The sequence below is a fragment of the Strigops habroptila genome, chromosome 5 (genome assembly GCF_004027225.2).
Source record: "Strigops habroptila isolate Jane chromosome 5, bStrHab1.2.pri, whole genome shotgun sequence".
In the NCBI taxonomy this organism is placed as follows: domain Eukaryota; kingdom Metazoa; phylum Chordata; class Aves; order Psittaciformes; family Psittacidae; genus Strigops; species Strigops habroptila.
The window spans coordinates 33,459,309-33,479,278 of NC_044281.2; the positions used below are offsets into that span (position 1 = coordinate 33,459,309).

The 19,970-nt window shown below is 41.6% G+C and overlaps 1 long non-coding RNA gene across 1 annotated transcript; it reads right to left on the minus strand.

The window, feature by feature from the left end:
• Positions 1-10,654: 10,654 nt before the first annotated feature.
• On the minus strand, positions 10,655-17,214 carry LOC115608475. Its single transcript, XR_003991558.1, has 2 exons — positions 17,053-17,214; positions 10,655-11,568 (listed from the first exon to the last, which is right to left on the minus strand). It is a non-coding gene; the product is annotated as an uncharacterized LOC115608475 (long non-coding RNA).
• Between the last annotated feature and the right edge of the window lie 2,756 nt (positions 17,215-19,970).

Below are 19,970 nucleotides of genomic sequence, written 5' to 3' on the forward strand. Positions count from 1 at the left end.
CTGCATTCCAATGTGATAAGTTTTGTGATGAATTCAGGGTTTGGCTTTGTGAGACAGTCATGCATTATTCACACAGGTCAGAAGTCATCCAAACACAGTTTAAAATAAATTGTTTTGTAAGAAATAAGTTTAGGATAGACTGTTGAATATATTTAGTTATTTAATATCCATACAAATCTGACCTTGCATCTTTATTCCTTAATCTGTGCTGATTTGTCATGTTTATGTGAATGCAAGAGCAATCAAAAAGCAGTCATAATTCATATTCATGATATTTTTAAACATCTGACAAAGGAATTGCTTTCCATTTAGAGTCACCAATATTTTTGTGAGGCATGGCAGTAAGCGTGATAGCAGATGGCAAAAACTTCCAGCAACAGGCAGTGTGACATCTAAGCAGAGCTTTCCCAACACCCCTGCTGTGGCAGCAGATGGAGAGATTGGCAAGTAGGGAGGACGCTACTTTTATAGCGTGCAGTGCTTCAAAAGATGGGCTTTGCCGGGTGAGCTGGGGTTGGCAGAGCCGAGCGTGCTGCAGCAGCCAAGGCTGCTAAGAAATGGGAATGCCAAAGGCACCGCAAAAATGTAGCAAAACTCCTAATGGTGTTTTGAGGTTTTCCTTGCTTTTGACCTTTTATGACTTTTTCTAAGGCAAAATATCAGAATTGCAGCTTTCCATCAACTTGCACATGTGCACACACACACAGAGAAAGGCATTTCAGCATTTCGTAAACATTTGCAAAGCATTTGGAAGCTTCAAAAGCTTTTCTCTGGTTTCTCAGACAAATCAAACTTATATGAGCACATCATTCAAATAATTGCTGTCAGCTGCACTTGCTATCAGAAGTGTTTAAAATAATACCTAATTGTGCTAGAAAATGAACCCACCTTTTTCTGCTACAACTTTGATTTTTCAGACCTGGTAGAAAATTAATTTTATGAAAACTTGTAGGTTCTCATTTTGTATCATGCATTGTCTATGCCATTATGGGTTTTTTTTGCAACCTATTTTCACTCAACCCATCCAAAATGATAAAACTTTACCATATCTATATAAGCAGTCCCTGTAGAACTGCTGTTTGCACTGCAGTTCCAGTGGCCGGATTAGTACATGAAAATCTTCAGTTCTGGGGCTTGTGTTGACTCGGTTGTTATTTTTAAGGGCCTTTAAAATGATATCCTGATGTAATTAAAGATGTATCTGCATTTTCAATCAGGGTCGGACTAGATGACCTTTGAAGATCATCTTTCAACCCAAACCATTCTGTGCCATCCTTAACAACTAAGAAGCACAAATTCCCAAAAACTCCCAAATATATGATTTTTAAAACTGAGGGGTTTTAAGGAGTTGTTGATTGATTGTGTTGCTGAATAATGAATATTAAAGAAAAAACATATACTGCATTTTCTTATCTGCTTCTCAGGATTTGCTACCAGCTTGTAGGAATAAAAAATGTTTCTTCAGGTAGCTAAAGGGCTGGCATATTGAATAGACATGGATCTCCTAATGCAGCTGCAGAGAAGTGTGCTGAGACTTCACAGTTGCCCTTGGTATGGCACAATGAGAACTGCACAGCCACTGTGCTGTTAGACTGGTATATGGGAGGCTAAAGAGTTTCTGGTGTCAAAAAGGAGCACAAAGAAAGCCACAGCTCAAATTTAAGTCAGAAGCAACAGAAGAAACCTCCCTGTGGGTTGATTAATCATTAAAGTGAAAGATTTTTCTTCCTTTGCGTGTAAAGCTACAGTATTGCAGTTGGTGGGTTGTTAGCACGATATGCTTGTATCTAGCTGAAGCTTTGTCTGAGGACAGTGACCTATGAATTGTATTTTTAAATCTGCCACTGAGCTTTGAGGTGCCCAGAGGCACCGTCTGGGCTCATCAGGAATCGTGAAGCAGCTGTATTTCATAAGAGTCTGGAAACTTGACAAGTAATAGCCTCACAACACAACATCATTCTGGCTGAAATGATAAACTTCATTAGGCCAATATAGCTACACATACTAAAGAATTTAAAACATACTTTTACAAGATTACATAAAAGCATCACATGCTCACAGGCCTTATAACTAGTGAAGTCTGAGGAAAATTACCTAAGGCTTGCTAATCTTTCTTCCATCCTCTGAATTCTGTAGCCAAAGTACCTCAGTGTTGTTGACTGTTACTCTCTTACTTTTTAACCAAAGAGAATAAAATAGGTTAAACTTTTGCATTGCTTAGACATTTCAATACTACAGAATATGGAACTCTATTTTTATATGGTTTGTGGAATTGCAGTAACTTTTCTTTTATTTTTTTATTTGAGCATATGATTTATGTAACTTCAGGAAGGTAGGTAGAAGACTTAAGGTTAGGGAGCAAATGATTAATATTTCTGTGAAGGATGAATTTATTCTAAATAACTAGCTTTAGGGAAATAGTTTTTTGAGAAGTCAAAGGGAGTTGATGGTGATGGTGTTCTGAGTATATTTATTCCTTCTTTTATCAGTTGTTAATGCTGAATCAAATGTAGTACTGGAAATGGGAGATTTAGTGCATCTCCTGTAGCCTGCACAAAAGCTTAAGGTAGATTAAGTGTTTTGGCTAAAGCTGATTGCAGGAGTTAAGTATGAGTGGGGGATTTTTTTGGGGGGGTGGTTTTGTTTTCAAATCACAGAAAAGTATTTTTTGCATGCATCTGTGAAATTGGGATTTTAGTGCAGATTTCTTTAACATGCTACCTTTTGACCTGTTTTATGTTGGAAAATAAGCTGATCATTCATCTTCAAAAGTCCTGAAGTTGCAGAGGGAAATATCATCCCGGTAATATAAGAGAAACATATTTGTACTCCCCAAGCAAGGCAAAGAAGAGAGGTAAATCTTTTATAACTCCAGTGTACTGCACAAATACTTCACCTGTATGTACTAAAGAAAGCTACTTTGTAAAATAAAGCTACTGCTTGGTTGAAGCAGGCAATGGCATACCTGGAAACAGCTGCACTGGGGTAGCTCAAGGTCCATCTTCTCCAGGACTGTGCTGCTAAAAGCCATGGATATCCCCCAGGATTTCCTCTTGGGCTCCAGCAGGTTACTCAAAGACTTTGACACAACACCTTTCATTTTGATAGTTATGTCGAGAACATGGAAAAAAAGTCCACCACTTAGTTTTGTAAATGCCTTTTTTTTTGTCTTGAGCGCATGTGAGAACACAGGCTGCGTACCCACCTGGGACAGCCCAACCTTTTCTGGGCTGTCTGTCCCTCTTTGCCTGCTTTGCAGGTGGAGCAAATCTCCATTGCTCCTGCAACCTTAACCTAGCTTCTTCAAACTCACGACTTCTTGGGGGTTTGGATTTTTTAATGTGTTTGAAAATGTTAATCTTATTTCTTGATCTACCCTAATATTGGCTGAGTTCACACAGGCGAATGTGTTACGTGGGGGAGGTAACATTATCCACATGTTTCTATGTTGTCTGCACAGTAAAAAAAGAGGTGAAGTAAGCTCTTCAGTGGCTCAGGTCATGCTCATCCCTTCATGATACAGTTTGCAACACATTCACCATGATGCTCTCTTGGTACAATACTGGGAAAAGAATGTTCTCTTTTGCTACCCCCCACCCCTCCCCTTTTTTTAAGAAGAAAAATGTTGGTTTTGTTCTCAAGCTCTACAAGTTTCCTTTCAATTTCTCAAGAAATCTCCAGAGCTTCCCCTTCCCAACCAACACTGCCCTTGATTTGCTGTTGAACCCTGTGGGATGAAGTCATCAAGAGAAAGTTCTTGTTTTCCTGTATCTGTTTTTCTACACAGTCTTGTTCCTTTATTATTTTCACCACAGAAGGCATGTGTTTTAAGTCGGATGACTTGTATTACGTTAGGAAATCCTCCCACAGCACAGACCTTTCTAAACATTGTTTGTTGACTTACGGGAACAAGATCATTCCTGTTGCTCCATGCTGGCCTTTGGAAAGGGGCTGACATTTGTGTGTGATAGCCACATGCTCTGGGAAATGGGGACAGCTCAGTCCCCTTCCTGTCTCCAGAGCCAAACAAACAACAACAACAAAACAAAATGCTGTTGTCTGAGAAGGGCCTTTCTGTGTTAAAATGCATAGCAAGACAGCTTTGAGGAGGCACCACCTCTACTAAAAAGAGGTGTCTGCAGCCAGGAGGCTCCTGAGAGTCTTGTGTGCAGGCGCTTAGGGGGTAGGCGGTATGTCTGTATCTGTCAGCCTGCCTGAAAGAATCAGGGCAGGAGCATCTGATTGAAAAACAAACAGGCACCGACTTCCTCTCATCCTAATCCCCATCCACAAAAAAAGAAGTGAAAAACTGGGGAGGGGGGATGATCTGGCACCTCCCCAAGGAATGCAATAATCCCAAATGTGGTGTGAGCACTTCATGATCACACATTGGCTCTCTCTCCCTACGGCTGCTGCCAGCTTCCCTCCCACGCGTGCTGGGTCTCGGAGGTGATGCGAGTCTGGATGCTGGACAGTTAATCAACTCCAGGAAAATCAACATTTTGGAGAGTGCTCTTGCGAGGTGCTTGCTGTTTAATAAAATGCAGGACGCTGCCACGTATTGCATACTTACAGGATGCTGCTGGCTGCCTTCTCGCTTGGCTTTTGGTTTTGGCTGGGGTTTAGCATTTCTCGGTGTTGGATTTCTCTTTTCTGTAGTCATTGCCAAGGGGAGGATGGGCTGCACCACATTGGCAAAGACAGCTGAAGTCCAGCCCCGACTGTCCTGTGTTTCCTCCAGGGTTAAGTGCCTTCGAGAGCAGCGTCCTGTTGTCCCTGGGTGCCTGTGTGCAACTGGGAGAAACACTTGCGATGCAGAAATTGCAGTTTGAATAGTCCTTGTGAGACTGCTTTGGGGAGGTGATGGTAAGGGGGAGATGAAGGGCCATCTGCTAAGGTGTGCACAGGTGTTCCTTATGGTAATTTCTGTGATGAGAGGCTGCAAAGCTTTTTGGTAACAGTGGCTATAAACTTACAGATGCGGAGCCAAAATGCCCTCCCATGGCAGTCTCCTCCTTTGAGGACAAGGGGTGTGGGGAGGCTTTCCAAAACAATCCTGACAACAGTGGTAGGGTTCTTCCCATGAGAGCAGAGCTGTGGAACAAACACAGGCCAGTCATGTAGAAGAGAGGAGAGGAGGTCTGGACCCAAATCTAGCACCTCAAGCTGTCTGCACTTGCCAGTGGTCGGACCCTGGCACATGAAAGCCACGCCATCCCTAAAAGTATCTTGAAGTCATTCTTTTGCTATGATGAAATATATGAAAAATATTTGCTATGAAAAATAACTTCATTGAGATACATGTAAAGTGTTTTGCCACTTAGTACCTGGAGTTTGGGTAACAGTAGTGGCTGTCGCCTTCCATTTAGGGAGTGGTGTGTAAGCGATGTATGTAAATTCTATCAGCAGTATACGCCTTTGTGGGGGGATGTGTTGTTGTCCAACACGGCCCCATCCAGAGCCCCTGTGATTGGACCAGCTCATGTGTTTTGATCTGGAAGGGCTCAGTTTGCTGTGTCCCACTGGTCTATAAATGTGTACAACTGCTGTAATTTTTTCCTTGAGCTTTAGCTTTGATTTACCTTTATAATTTATTTACATGTATGGAATGTGATAAAGACTAGAATAAGTGTCCTGTGATCTAATATCTAAAAGAGAATGCAAACAACGTATCCTGATTCTTAAGGAGGATCTTTCACATTGGCTTTGCTTAGACAGAAATCTCCATTACTTTATCTTTTCATAAGTCATTTAAACACTCTCTTTTCCAGCTCCATGACATTTGACAAATGTAACAGTAATCTTGTTTGCTTCCTTTCAGTTTCTTACAGGGCTTGGCAACTCAGGCACTGATCTCTGTCTTTGTAAAACACCCACAAATTCATAATTGGAAATATAATGGACTAAAGTTGCTCTTGTGAAAGATTTTGTTGTGATTTTGGTGGTTTTTTTTTGGTTTTTTTTTTTGGTTTTGTTTTCCAGTATTTAGAGTGATTTTAGGAACATAAGGAAAAAATATTCACATAGCATATAATTTCATTGACCTTCCCGTTCAGAATGGTCCTTTTTGTGCATACTAGTGGAACAGCTGGAGAAGCTCTTACCAGGCAAAAAGCTGCTTGATGTTAAGCAGTTGGGATGGCGCGGGTAGTGTGTTGTGCTCTGGGATTGTACTCGCAGACCAGAATAGGAAGCCACAGCTCAGAAAAGAGCAGAGGCATGCGGCTGGAAGAGGTATGCAATTTTAGGCTTGTCCAGTAACAACTGAACTAAGGTTTTAGAGGGGTAATTTTGCAAAAGGAAATCGCTCTCCTCCCACCCCTTGCACACAGGCAGGCAGATGCAGGGAGGGGTGGCCAGACAGAGGCAGAGAAGGAGGGGATGTTTTGTACCGACGCAGCAACGACGTTGTCTAGAGAGCAGCAGAGACTGTCACTGCTTCAAAATAAACAGATGACTTTGGACACAGGAGAAAATAGAGCAGATCCTCAAGAAGATATTCACCACTGCTGTCAGCAGAGCGCATGCTCCCACCAGCGGAACAGCAAAGCTTTACCCCATCTTTAGATGTGGGCTGTGAAAAGAAACTCTGTTTTCTGGCATTGGCTTGCTGGCCAGGCAAGAAAAGAGCCTCCAAAGAAAGAGAAAAAAGAAAGGGGTCCAAGCTACTGCTTATTTGGTCTGTTCAGCCTCCTGGGGCCACTTGCTTTTCCAGACAAAAGCATCAAGATGCCTCTGAGGAAGGATAGCATGTGACTTCTTACTCCTATGTTCTAGAAGAAAAATCACTCTAAAGACACTAGAGTTATTTCCACCATCAAGGAACAAATGGAAAATATCAGCATGGGAAAAATGTTAATTGTTAGAGTGTTAGCCTTTCCTCACTGATGAAACCTGTCCCGGCATGCGTTGACTCTTGTCATGGAGCCAAAATACAGTCCCAATTCAATTTAAGCTGTAATGCTTTGTTTTATTAGGTACTTTTATACCTTAATATTTGTCTTAGGTGCCTCTCTCAAGTTCCGTCAGTAAAGCAGACATTATTGCAGCCACTTGAGAGGCACAGGATAATAAGCATGTTCCATAAGCTTAGCAGGGCTGCTCCTGCCTTGGGAAAGTGCTCCGTGATGCTCCTCCTAAGCAGTGCTGGTCTGCGACGGCTTCCCTGGTGCTGGGTGCTGAGAAGATTTGTCCCTGTTTGGTCTCTCTCAAAGCAAGGCTTCTTGCTGAGCCAACCTGTTGCTCTGCTCATTGCCAAAATGTAAAGTTTGCACGGTGGCTCCCCTGTGTTTGAGCTCTGCTTTCTGCCCCTATTCTCCAGCAGACCAGGCCTCCCCAGGGTCCGCTAGGCTATTGATTTTACTTCTTTTTACATATTTTTCCATTGTAAGGCTGCAGGCACAGCATTGCTTGGTGCTGATTTCTGACAGCATCGCAAAGGGTGCGCAAGGTGTTGCGTTTGCAGGGCCAGCCTGTCCGTAAGGGAGAGCTGAGGCACCGTGCTGCAGAGCTGCTCACCTGTGTGTCCCCAGACCCAAAGGGGAAAGCACAGGGGGAGAGGGCTGATGTGAGAGGGGAAAGGCAGCATCTGCTGAGTGGCTGGGTCTATCACTGAGGCTGTTCTGGCTTCTGCCTGCAGAAACTTGGAGTTTTCAGAATCTGAGAAAACCTATACCATTTCTCAGTCTGCTCCAAGAAAAATACCCTGCTGCTCCAGTAATGCAATAAGGGCTGGGTTTGTTCAGCACCTAAATAGCAACAAAGCAAAAGTGAATTGTTTGGCACATCACAGAGCATGTAATTTCCAAAGAATTTGGCCCCAAATTGATTGGGTCATGCAAGGGTCTGTTTCCCTTTGACCGTTATATCCCATCTAACTAAAACTGCAATCACACTTCTAGTATTTGTCTGCCTAAATAATTTCCCATCGGCCTAGGACTTCTGTAGCTAGGACTGATGCTCTGACTGCAGTGCTGTGTGCTCCTGCTTCCACATTGGAGTCAGAGATTACTACAGCTTTGCAAAGCATTTGATCTAGATCTGAACATGAAATTTAGCATTTCAGAGGGGTTTTTCAGCCTATTTGGATGCATGGAGCACAACACTGATGCAGGATTTTAACTGACTTGGAAAAATCTAGGAGTTCAGTCCTGTGAGCTCTCTGAAATATTTTCAGCTCCAGTTGCATCCCATGGCTGTAAATGGACTCACAGACTGCGCAGCATCAAGGGCAGGCTTTTTAGCTTATAGCAAGTAACAGCAGTGCAGTCAAGAGCTTGCCAGTGGCTTTTGTGTCCCCAGCAAATACAAAGGTTTGGTCTGAAGATGATGATGTATAGCAAAGCTAACATCAAAAAGAACAGACTTTCCCTTCTCTTTCCTTACACCCTTCCCATGTGCCATCATAGCTGTTTTTGTTGCAGAAGTCCAAGGCAGAGTTTTTGTTACAGGCCCTTTTGTTAAGGCACAGAGGCTGCCGGGGACCACACGGCTGCTGTTCACCCGGGGATGGGGCAAATCCTCCAGTGCTCTTTAAACCTCATGGTGCAATGAGTCCCCTTCCAACATTTACAGCTTGAAGAATGTTTAAAGCCTGTGACCTATTCAAGCATTTACTCAAGTCTTTGAGCAAAAGTCAAATGCGTGCTTCCTTCCTTCTTACATCCCTATTACAACAATTCAAGGTCCCTATACAATAAAAGACAAATTAGTTCACCAAGTCTTAGGGAACACCCATATGTATAAAAAGCCTCCACCTCGTTACTTTTAATATATCTCATATGCCCCTTACACCACTGTTTTCCCCTCCTTCCTGGTGGCCTTCTTACAAGGCAAATTTACCTGAAAATAAATGAGACAAACTGTGTGACTAATGGCTGTAAGGATGGTTTTTTCCTGTAAAACAGGAAAGAAAAATCTGCTCTCAGTTCCTCTGCTTAGGTGTGAAACTTGCCAGACAGCTTTCAAACCATGTAGGCACTTAATTCCCAGGGAAAAGTGGGATTTGTCTCCACAGTAATGAACTCACTTGTTTTAGAAGATGATGGTGCTAATAAGAGGGTTTTCACCTCAAAGTGAGCATTTCCCTTGCTTTATCATCATATCATAAAGTAAACTAAGAGGCACAGAATGAAATTTACTGGAATAAATTGATACATTTAATAAGCTATCAAAAATATTTATATTAAGATATAACAAACATAAAAAAATAAACCCAAAAAGTAAAATCACTCTCTGTAAATCCAAGAGTAGCTTGAACATTTTTTCCCCTCTCTTCACCTCTGTCTGAGCTTCCCTTTGTCCATTCCAAAAAGTTTGGTCCATGTGTGATTGGAGAATGAAACCTTGACTAAACCATTGATATGAAATTTCATCGACCCTGCATGTTACTGCTGTTTGCAAAATTATTTTGAGCATACAGACATTGCAGAACCATTACTGGTGGTTTGTGTTTGGTTTTTTCTTTAATGGAGTCATGCATACAAACTTATATACTGTTTTGAAATTAAAATGGAACAATCACTATAAGGGTGCTGAGTCACTGGCACAGGTTGCCCAGAGAAGCTGTGGCTGCCCCATCCCTGGCAGTGTTCAAGGCCAGGTTGGATGGGGCTTGGAGCAACCTGGTCTAGTGGAAGGTGTTCCTGCCCATGGCAGGGGGGTGGAACTAAGTGATCTTTAAGGCCCCTTCTAAACCAATCTATTCTATGGAAACTTGGAACTGGGGCATATAAAAGTTTTCTCTACTTAAAATATCTGCCAAGTGTCTCTTCACTAGTTTCTGTTTACATGTGAGCTGAGAATGGGCTCTTACTAAGCAGTTTTTTGCGTGCTGAACAGTATAATCAAAATACTTGCATTCGCCTTTCAATCTGAGTCACTTAGATAAATAGAAGCTTCGTTAACCAGAACTACTTGTTCGTTGCACAACTGTTTTAAAAATGCTGAGCCCTCTAAAGTCACAGCAAGTTCAGAAAAGATTTTTGACCTATGGAGTAAGAGTGCGAGGAACTTAAATCTGGTTACAGAGATCTCAGTGGTGTATTTTGTTGGAGTTGCCTTGCTGTAGGTGCGCCAGTTCTCTCCACCCTAGCCTGCAGCAGCAGCAGCTCCTGAGCAGGCAGGCAATTACTAGCAACTAAGCTTACTTGTTTATAAAGCAAACATGCTTTGGAGGACCTGTATCCAATGTGGTATCACTGTAGTATCTTCACTGGTCATGACTCTAAGCCGTGCTGCAGGACCACTGGGGCTGGGGCACCTCTCACTCATTTCTGAGAGTAATGGTGATGGTGGTTGTGAAGCTTCAGAGGAACTCTGAAATGAGACCTCTTCTTGCTTGAGATTTTTGTGAATCGTGTACCACAGTATTGTGTTAATCTCACAGCTTCTAAAAACTTTTACTGTTAACGATGAAAACATGTTGGTCTTTGAGGGAAACATGCTGCACTTCCAAATATTATGTCAAGGATGGAACAAATTTCCATGTTATCAGCCAGAACAGTTTTATTGTCATTCATAATAGAGCTGAGAGTGCAAAATGCTGCGTTTCATCAGGACTTTTTTTCTATAGTGCATTCGCTTTCCTTCGAAATATTCTCTATAAGTGAAATTGCACAAGTCTTTTTTGTAAAAAAGAAAAAATCCAACTCTGTACAATATTCGCATTTCATTTTTATTTGCAAACTCTTTTTCACACACATAAAAAGTTTCTGGTCTGTTTGGGTTTTATCCAGTTTTCCCCATATGTTGGGAAGCTTTCACAGACCTGACGCCACATTCCTGCATGCACTAGGATAAGGAATAAGCTATTTACAGATGTCTTAATAGCAATTGTTTCTCTGTTCTGACGAAAGCCCATTTGAGGTATGTTTTTAAAGCATTTAGAACTTTTTAAAATGTTCTGGTTTATATTATTTAAAGCCTTAGAGAAAGAAGTGAGTGAAATTAATCTTGTAACCAAAGCCAAGCTCACCAAGGTATGAATTCCTCAGTAGAAGGAGTTGATGACCACAGCCTTGGTCGCTGCCATGTTCCTAGTGGAGGGGGCCAGGGAGGCTGTGGCTGCCTGGAGGAGCTGATTTGCCTTCCTCCTCGCTGACCAGGGCTATTGGGGAAAAGTCTCCTAAGAGGGTGAACTTGGCTTTTGTGATTGTCCCCTCAGGCAGCTGCAGGGATCTGGGCAGTTTTGCAGCCCAGTCAGTTTCTCCTTCAACTGCAAAGTGAAAAATCCCTATTATAACATTTGCACAGAGCAGAAATCGTTGCTCTTTACAAAAAGGTCCTTTCCCTGAAATACAGAACCTAGCCCAAAGTCCCGTACAGCTTTGGACTCTGTGGGTATGGCACATCACTGGTCTACTTGGGAGATGAAGGGCTGCAGCGGTCCAGAGCAATAGTTTCCAGCTAGAGGATTCATTTGCATGAGGAGAAGTAGTCCTCTAGGTGACTGGATGAGGTCCAGGGAAGGACAGAGGGCATTTGCCATGTGTCTTTCTGTGCTGAAGGTATTGCAAATTCTTATCACTCTGCCAACGTGCTGTGAATCAGGTGTCAAAGGCTTTGGAGCTAGGTAAAGAACACACACGTCATTCAGAGCAGAAATGTGCGACTTCACTCAGGAAAAATCTTTGTGTTAAATGCATGTTCAGATGGAGTATATGCTAGCACAGGCCTTTCTCATAATCATAGAAAATATATTTTAAAGTGAGGGGGGAAAACATAGCGTTCATTTCCCATGTATCTGTTTCTGTATTTCTCCATTTTCTCTGAGCTAGAAAATACAGTCCCCAAATGACAAAAATAATTTTTCTTCCCCTCCCCTTTCTGCTGTGACCACAAAACTGAAGTTCTGCTACTTTGATAGGAAATCTGTTCTCATGGACTTGCCAATCTGTATCCAGCTCAGGCACAAACTTGGCTTTAATTCAGCAATACGCCAGTCTCCAAATGTTTGGGGATGGTACTAATAGCTGAGTTCACCCATTTGTTCCCCAGTTATCTGTCTTTTGGGCTGCAGAATGTTCTTTGACTGACAGCCGAATATTGGCAACCTGACTGCTAACTGCGAGGTCGATGACAGTTGCATGGGCTCAAACTCATAAATCCATTTTTCAGAGATATGCATGCATGTGCTAGAGGAAGTTTTAGACCTTGGATACACAAATCAGTAAAATTCAGCAATATTAGCTGGTGACCTTGGATACACAAATCACTGAAATAAGGCAACAGTAGCTGCCCAGTTTCTGAGTTACTTGGCTGTGCACTGGGATGTAATTTGCTCTCTGCTGTCACAGCCAGATTGTCTTTGCTGTCAGTGTTTTTAGAGATTGACAGAGTACCAGTTAGACTTCCTGTTTCCCAGACACATTAGCATAGGCAATGTCCCACACAGACGTTGCTTCATTAGCTCTGCCATCTCGAGGTCTCTCTCTCATTTTCTGCAGCTCCTTAGGTATTTAGCAGAAGCTTCTCCCAACTTGGCTTTTCAGGTCTCTTTTGCTGAGTTAGAAGGACCTAACCTTGATCTGTCGAAGCTCTGGTAGACTCTGGTTTACAACTACACTTTTTTTCTGAAGATTTTTGGCCTGCTCTCTATCAATTTAACTGCATTTCAAAGCAAGCCAACTTAATTAATGGCTTCCCTCAGGATATCGAATAGCAGTATATCAGATTTCTTACTGAAACCCATAAACATTAAATTATCTCAAATTCATTTCTGTAGTCTTTAACTTTTTCAGTTTCTTTTTAAAAAATACAACCAAGCTTGTTTGGCAATATTTTCCTTTAATGAACATATGTTGTTTGATAGTCAAGACGTGAGCCACCTTGACCTTGTTTTCAATTAGCATTTCACGCTCAGTAATGAGGAATATGACACATCATCTGTTGAAAATCCACTTTTTGTGTGAGACTTTGGAATTTTTTTATTACAAATTGCCAAATAACCAGTTTTTCTCCTTCCTCACTACAGTCCTCTGTCAAGGAGCCTACTAAGCAGGGAAGGCTTGCCCTTAGATCCCTTAAGAATAATGATTTACTGCTGAAAAATGCTCCAATTTTCCTGTCTGCTGTTGCTATGCCAGCAGTTTCCTAGATCAGGGAAGCTTCATCTTTGTTTGTTTGTTTTGGTTTTTTAACCTCACAGTTATGAAAACATCTAAGGGTTTGACTGTGTTTCTGTTTCCGCCTGTGAAAATTGTGCTGCTGAGGAGGAGGGGAGGTTTGCTCAGGAGCGCAGTGGAGGGGAGAGAGAAGGACTGGGCGTATGGGTCACATTGACAGCTGCACCATCATACTGAGGGTGCTCTTGCAAAGGCACTCAGGATGCGACTGACTGCAAAGCCAAGGCCAAGAAGTAAAGTGGGATACCTAGTTGAAAAGGTAGCACTGGGATGCAGAGTATAGGTTTCTTAGGAAGTGGGACAGCTTTTGGAGAAAGTGTGCATAAGATGGACTTCACCTAAGCCCAGCCTGGTTGGTTATGGTTATTCTGGTGCCATTATACGTCCCTAAGGCCATCACCAGGTTTTTTTCCAACTTGGAAAAGCCATTGTTCATGGAAGACTATACAAATCTGTGTAACACACCACAAGCAGATGAAATACTGAAAATCCTGTAATCCAGGAATAGAGTATAATAAAATTTGTGAAAGAGTAACGTTACAAGTAATAGCCCCTGATAATCACAGGACATAAAAACAGACAAGAAAAAGTGTACATACATTTTATATGCAAATGCTGCAGTTCTAAACAAAAAAACCCAAAACAAACCAGCTACAGTGTATGAAAAGAAATGCTTGGCTTAAATCGAAATATAGATATAAAAGATATGTCAAAAGCTTGGTAGAAGTGGAATGCTGTAATAAAAAGAAACAAATCCTGCAAGCATGACAGCTCCCACCATGACAAGTCATACCAAACTATCAGGTTTTTAAAGTGTTGCCAAGAACAAAACAGCCTACTTCGTATAGTGTCTTTGGATGTGTAGAAAAGTTGTTTTAAGTGCTTCAGCACGTGTTCCTATAGATACTAAGATGTTGTAGGATAAGAAGGATTTTTTTAATTTTTTTTTTAAATGGATTAATACATGCAAATAAGTGAAAAAGAGGAGAACAAATGGCTAGTCTTGACATGTGAAGAACGTCTCCATTGAGAATCCAGAGAAATCCACTGTTCAATGAATTTATATCTATATGAGACCATATCAACCCATTTGGATGCTTCAAGAAGATGTTACTTGGGGTTTTTCAGAGTGGTGGGAATGTGGTTCTTAGTTCTGAGCAGCTAGATGAGAAGAGGGTACAGGCTTTGTATTGATAGAAACTAATTTTAAGTTAAAAAGCAGCAGGAGGCAGCTCCAGCAGTGCTAACCCAGGGGTAGGCTCCAAATGAGCTACTATCTTTTTAGAAAAGAGTTGGTAAGGTTTTTATGAAAACTTGTCTTAAAATGTCTGCTTAGTCCCACTAATGAATATATCCAATGAAGTTTTCTTCCCTGATGACCAACAGGTAGGGTTTTCCTTATAAGACATCTCTTGTTTCAAGTAGAAGATCCTCCTATTGCTGTCATCTTAAGTAAATGAAGTGCATTTTCCACCCTTTTCACTTTCCAGTTTAATCCTCTGGCATTGGGAGTATGTGTGTGTGCATTCATACCTTAAAACATGCTATCTTGTTGCGGATCCAGCCTAGTTTCTAATGTAAAGGTTTCACTTTGAATTTTCCCAAAAGCTTTTTGTCTGTATTTTCCTTTAGTAAGTTTGTGTATGGAGTATGGAGTTTTCTTAGTGTTAGAAACCTTTGCTTCCTCTACACCAGGGATTTGCTTAACTCAATGGAGATCTAGCACAAGCTAGGATTTTATACAGTTGAGGAGATCTATAGTTTGTAAACTCCGTGGTATTTGTAGATTTTCTTGAAATTATTTTCCTTTTTGTTTTATAAGTACTAGTTATCTATAGTAGATATTCAGAGCTTCTGTTTGCTTAGTTTACTCTTGACTTTAGGAGGCTTGGATGCTGTTTGAGAATTATACTGGAAACATTTAATAAGAACAGTAAACCAATTTCATAAAAGTTTAATTTCTGAAGGATCAGGTCTTTATGAGCTTTCATTCAGAGGTTGACTGCATAGTGTTTAAAATTAACTTCTCAAATAATAAAAAAAGAACTTTCTGGTGTAAAAACCTCTTTCTCTCCTTTGGGACTTTCCCCATTTCATTTATTTAAAAAATACATTCCAGTTTTTGCAGTATTATAATCTGGATATGAATATTTACATTGTGTTTGGATTGCTGATGAAGAGCAGGATCTATTCCAGAACAGTCTCTTGCATTCAGCGAACTAAGAATTATATAGGAAAATAATCAAAACACGGTAAATCTTCATGTTCCTTTTCTGGATCATTACATACAGAGTGAAACTCGCTCCCCCCACATTCAAGCTCACTTTCGCTAACCCAAGCTGCTGGGTTAGGAACTACTTTTGGGATTCGTGCCCAAGAGAAACCGATCAGGTGCCTGAGGAGCAGGGCCCACCACAGTGCAGAGAGCATCAGGGAGTAGATTGTTTACTTTGTGAAATTTAAGCAGCAAAATGAACTGTAAAAGTTTTTCATGATTGAATGAAAGGTCTATCTGCATATAGAAGTATTCATATTCAAATCTATTCCATACAGAAATATTATACAACATACAAGCTTTTCTTTCTTGCTGCTGAGGTACTCATTCAGCAGCTTTGTTTCTTGCAAATTTGTTCACTCTGTTGACCACACAGATGGATTTTCTATTCCTCAGAGGGCTTTTCACTGTAGTTGCTTTTCATTAATGTTTTGCTGATAATATATGCAGGAAGATGGAAAGAAATAAGTCATTTATTGTTTCATTTGAAGAAGTCACTTAGGATTAATGAGATTATTCCTTTTTTTTTTTTTTCATGGAAAGTGTAATAGCTGACCTTTAGAAGAATGCACTTATTGTTCTGACGAGATAGTGAAGTCCATTTTTAAATGAAAATATTCTTTCTAAGCTTCACATTCTTAAATGAGAAAATATAAATTATTTCATTGCTCATGGTTACTAATGCCACACCACTGAAATCATAAACAAGAATTTAATTGGAAGAAAGATTAGTGGCTGCTTCTCTGGTCCTCTCTTCTCCACCCCCATCTCCTTCAAGTCTGGTACAACTATGAGTGCAAGCTGTAAATAAGATCTTTTAGAAATTAGTGTTTCTTGGTTGCACTGGAGTTCAACCAAAGTTTCAAATCTAGAACACAGATACAGAATTATCACTATATGTTAATTGCTAATTGCTTAGATCTAAGATAAAGAATATTTGTAACTGTCACAAATATTTTTTTTAATATCTTTTAAAATGAAGTTGCTTCCCAGAGAGTATAATTACTGGTGAGAATCACATTGGTTCAGTTGAATTACAGACAGCTCTTCAGAAAGATAAGCTCAGTACCCTGCAGCAATTTATTTTCTTTTAATTAAAAGATCATACATTGTCCTATTTTATAATCCTCTGAAAATATCTCAAGAGTATCCTCCATTAAGTGAGAGCTAATCTGAGCTGATGCCCACTTTCACTTTCCCTAACATTTAGATGGGAAGATTAATGTAATGCCTTGCTTTCAAGTAGGAATAAAGTCATAGGATCTCAAATAGGCTCAAATAGGAGTATTTGGACTTTCATGCCATCCAGTGCACCCTCCTCCATCTGGGATACGCCCAGATATTGTCCCATTGCCTGCTGGCTCCAGAAAACAGCAATGTTTCATGCTCTGAAAAAGTTAAAATGATACTATAGCAGACAACTGGAAGACTTAAAAAGTAAAATATCAATTTTCAGGAGTTAGAAAACTCCAAAACTAGTAAAAAAAGCCCCAACTTAAAATTCCTTTGGAAATGGAAATGCCTTTCCCTACACATTTATTGCACAAACAAGAGGGGATTGTAGGTGGTGGGTCTGTAACCCCATTGTGAAGACCTCTGTTTTACCAAGCCCGGGGAGGGATGCGCATCCCCATCTTGGCCTGTGTTTCTCACCTTTGTCCTCTCTGCACTGTGTGGTGCCAGCAGTTCATTGAGAGAGGAACAGCAGTTTCTGCAAGGCGATGATGATTGGCAGTGAAGTTGTTGTTTGGAAAAAGCAGCTGGACACGAACAGAAATGGCTCCAGCATCAGAAGCAGCATTCCACTTCGTCCTCCCAAAGCTTAAAACAAAGGAGAACAAATGCCTTACAAGAAATATAAAATTGTATATAACAAAACCCACCCTCCTCACGCTGCTCGTGGAGGCAGTGACAGCCCTGTTTTTCTCCCAGCTTTCTTTCTCCATTCATGGTTTCAGGTTCTTGCATGGAAGTTTTCAATCCCACTGCAGTAGAGCTGTGGAGATCCCTGGAGAGTGAGAGTACTCCCATTTCTCCTTGACTTTGCCCCACCCAAACTTTGGTGACTTAACAGGAGCTATTTCTTATTTCCATTGGTGTAAATAAAGGGCTCAGCAACAAAAATGCTTATTTTAGCCTCTCAAACAAAGTCTTATAATGAACCACTATGTACTCTCTACTGCTGGACTCTATTGATCTGCAGGAAGAGCAAAGATGAGCCTGGGGGCAGGAGGAGAAACATCACAAGAAAATATTTTATTTCCTGAATCTTCCCTCCCCCTGTTACTGATATAACATTGATCCTCTGCTGTCTCTGTGGCCTGTGACTTGACTCCGTGTTTTATAGTGCTCAGAAGTCTTGCAAAGAGAGTACGTGGTCTCCGTGCCTTGAAAGTAACTACTGCATTTGAGGCAGTAGGCTATCAAGTAAGTAAGAGTTTACCTGTCTGGAGACCTGCACAGCCTGTCTCATTTCAGGCTCCTACTTAACCTATCTTTTGTTTGGTTTACCTACTTGGAAAGGAGATCAACCCCATCATTTCTCGAGCACCACCCTTTCAAGTTTGGCTGAACTGTGTGTATTTTTTACTTATATGTGTATATATAAGTATGTATTAGTTTTGGGTAAGCTAATGCAATTGTGAGAACTTTTCAGTTACTTTTTTTTTATTGCCATTGGCAGAGTTTGAAACCATTTGAAATGCAGCCACATTGGCTTGTGCTCTATAAGAAACAGGGGGAAGGAATCGGCATCTGCCAAATGGAAAAGGATAAAACTGGTGTAATGATATGTTGCAATTGCACTGCAAAACCTACCACAGTAAATTACTGCTGTAACAACCTCCTTCCTGTTGCGAAAGGCTCCAGCCCAGGCTGGTTTGTATCTCCCTTCTTGATATTTCAGTTCTTAAGAGAAAGTTATCTCTGTGACCCTTAGCACTGAGTGACTGCTAAGCTTCTTGGAGGACAAACTGAAAGCAAAGATGGAGGCCAGGAGGGGCAGGTGCCTGATTTTTGGCGGGGTGATGGTGCTAGACTTGATCCATCAGTCCATGGAGGCAGACCCACAGTGCTGTGGGCAGGGCTTCATGTGGTGCATTGGTCTTTGCCGTGCAGTCTTTTTTCGCCCTCTTTGCTTGCTGGTGGTTGGTACCAGTATTTGTAAGTCACCTGAAGTTTCCATGGCATTGCCTGCACAACCCAGCTACTGGAGTGCTCTGTCCTGTGCCCGCAGCAGCGGTTTGGCTGGGCTCGGTGGCCCAGGGGGAGTGTTGTCCTCTGCGGTGGCCTGTGGGAAATGAGCTGCAGCCCCTGCTTTCGTCCATCCCAGGTGCATCTCCTCTCCACAGACGTTGCACTGTGTTTGGCACGCAATGGTGTTTTGTTAACACTGAAAAGAGGAGTGAAAAGGGAGAGAGCCAGAAAACCAGATTACTGTCCTGGTTTCAGAGTGATCCTCCTAAAGGGAGGGGAGGAGGTGACAACCTCAGTGTGGGAAAGTTTTTCAAGCTGCTCTCTAAGTTGTTTGTGTTCTGTGGAGAGAGCAGTTTGGGTCTCCTGAATCCAACTGCATGTTTGAAAAAGAGCTATTCATCTGTTTAGGGGAAGGAGGAAAGAAAGCCGCCTCTTCAAGGGGAAAGCAATGAGATCCTGGTGGTTTCAGAGGTGTAAGGGTGATGGTCCTTTGAGAGTGCTTTCCAGAAAAGCATCATACAAAACTTCATCTGACGGTAAGCACTGAGACAGAAAAACACTGGGAGGAACCCAGAGCTGCCTTGTACTTAAAATATGCAAACCACCCAGTGTGATCCAGGATTCAGGCTGTCAGAGCAGTGGCCAGGGGGCATCTCTTCCCAGGGGTTTCACTTCCTGCTGGTGAGATGGACGATGAGTATTGAGATTGCTGGGAAATATACAGAGACAAATCTAGGAGTCCCTAAAAGCTCAGTGGAACGGAAACTCCATTTTCTGCAGGCACTTTCCAGACTGGCAAGCAATGGGGCTCCCAGCATCCAGTGCCTGTGTGCATGCTTAGCTGGGTGCTGCTTCAGCTGGTCTTGGGCTTTCCACAGCTGAGCCTGCTGTGTTGTTTCCTCTATATGTGAATGAACTCCTCCTACTTTCTCTCCTGTGGTGCTCACACAATTAAATTTCTTTTTCTTTTTTTTTTAATAAAATATTAGACAAGTCATTAACTTTCTGTACTTGAATTGCACCACCACTTCCTTGCGCTCCCCAAGTCCCCAACCTCTGTTGCTTCCAATAATAATAATATAACCTGAAAAATCTTGTCTTGTCCTCTTTACAGCTACAACAAAATGGATGTAGATTTAGCTGTGCTTTTCCCCTCAGATATCTGGCAGCACTCCCTTCCTCTCTCTCCAAGGCTTCTCTGTGAGGAATGAACACAGCTGATCACAGGGATAAGGATCAGCTCAGGGGAGTATGTGCTGGCCAGGGAAATTTTTTCCCTTTGATGCCCATTGCTCCCCACCTCTGATGTCTCATGAGCGTTTCACATTCCCTAAGCCCGGAGTCATCTAAAATCACAGGCCAGAAGCAGCTTTTCT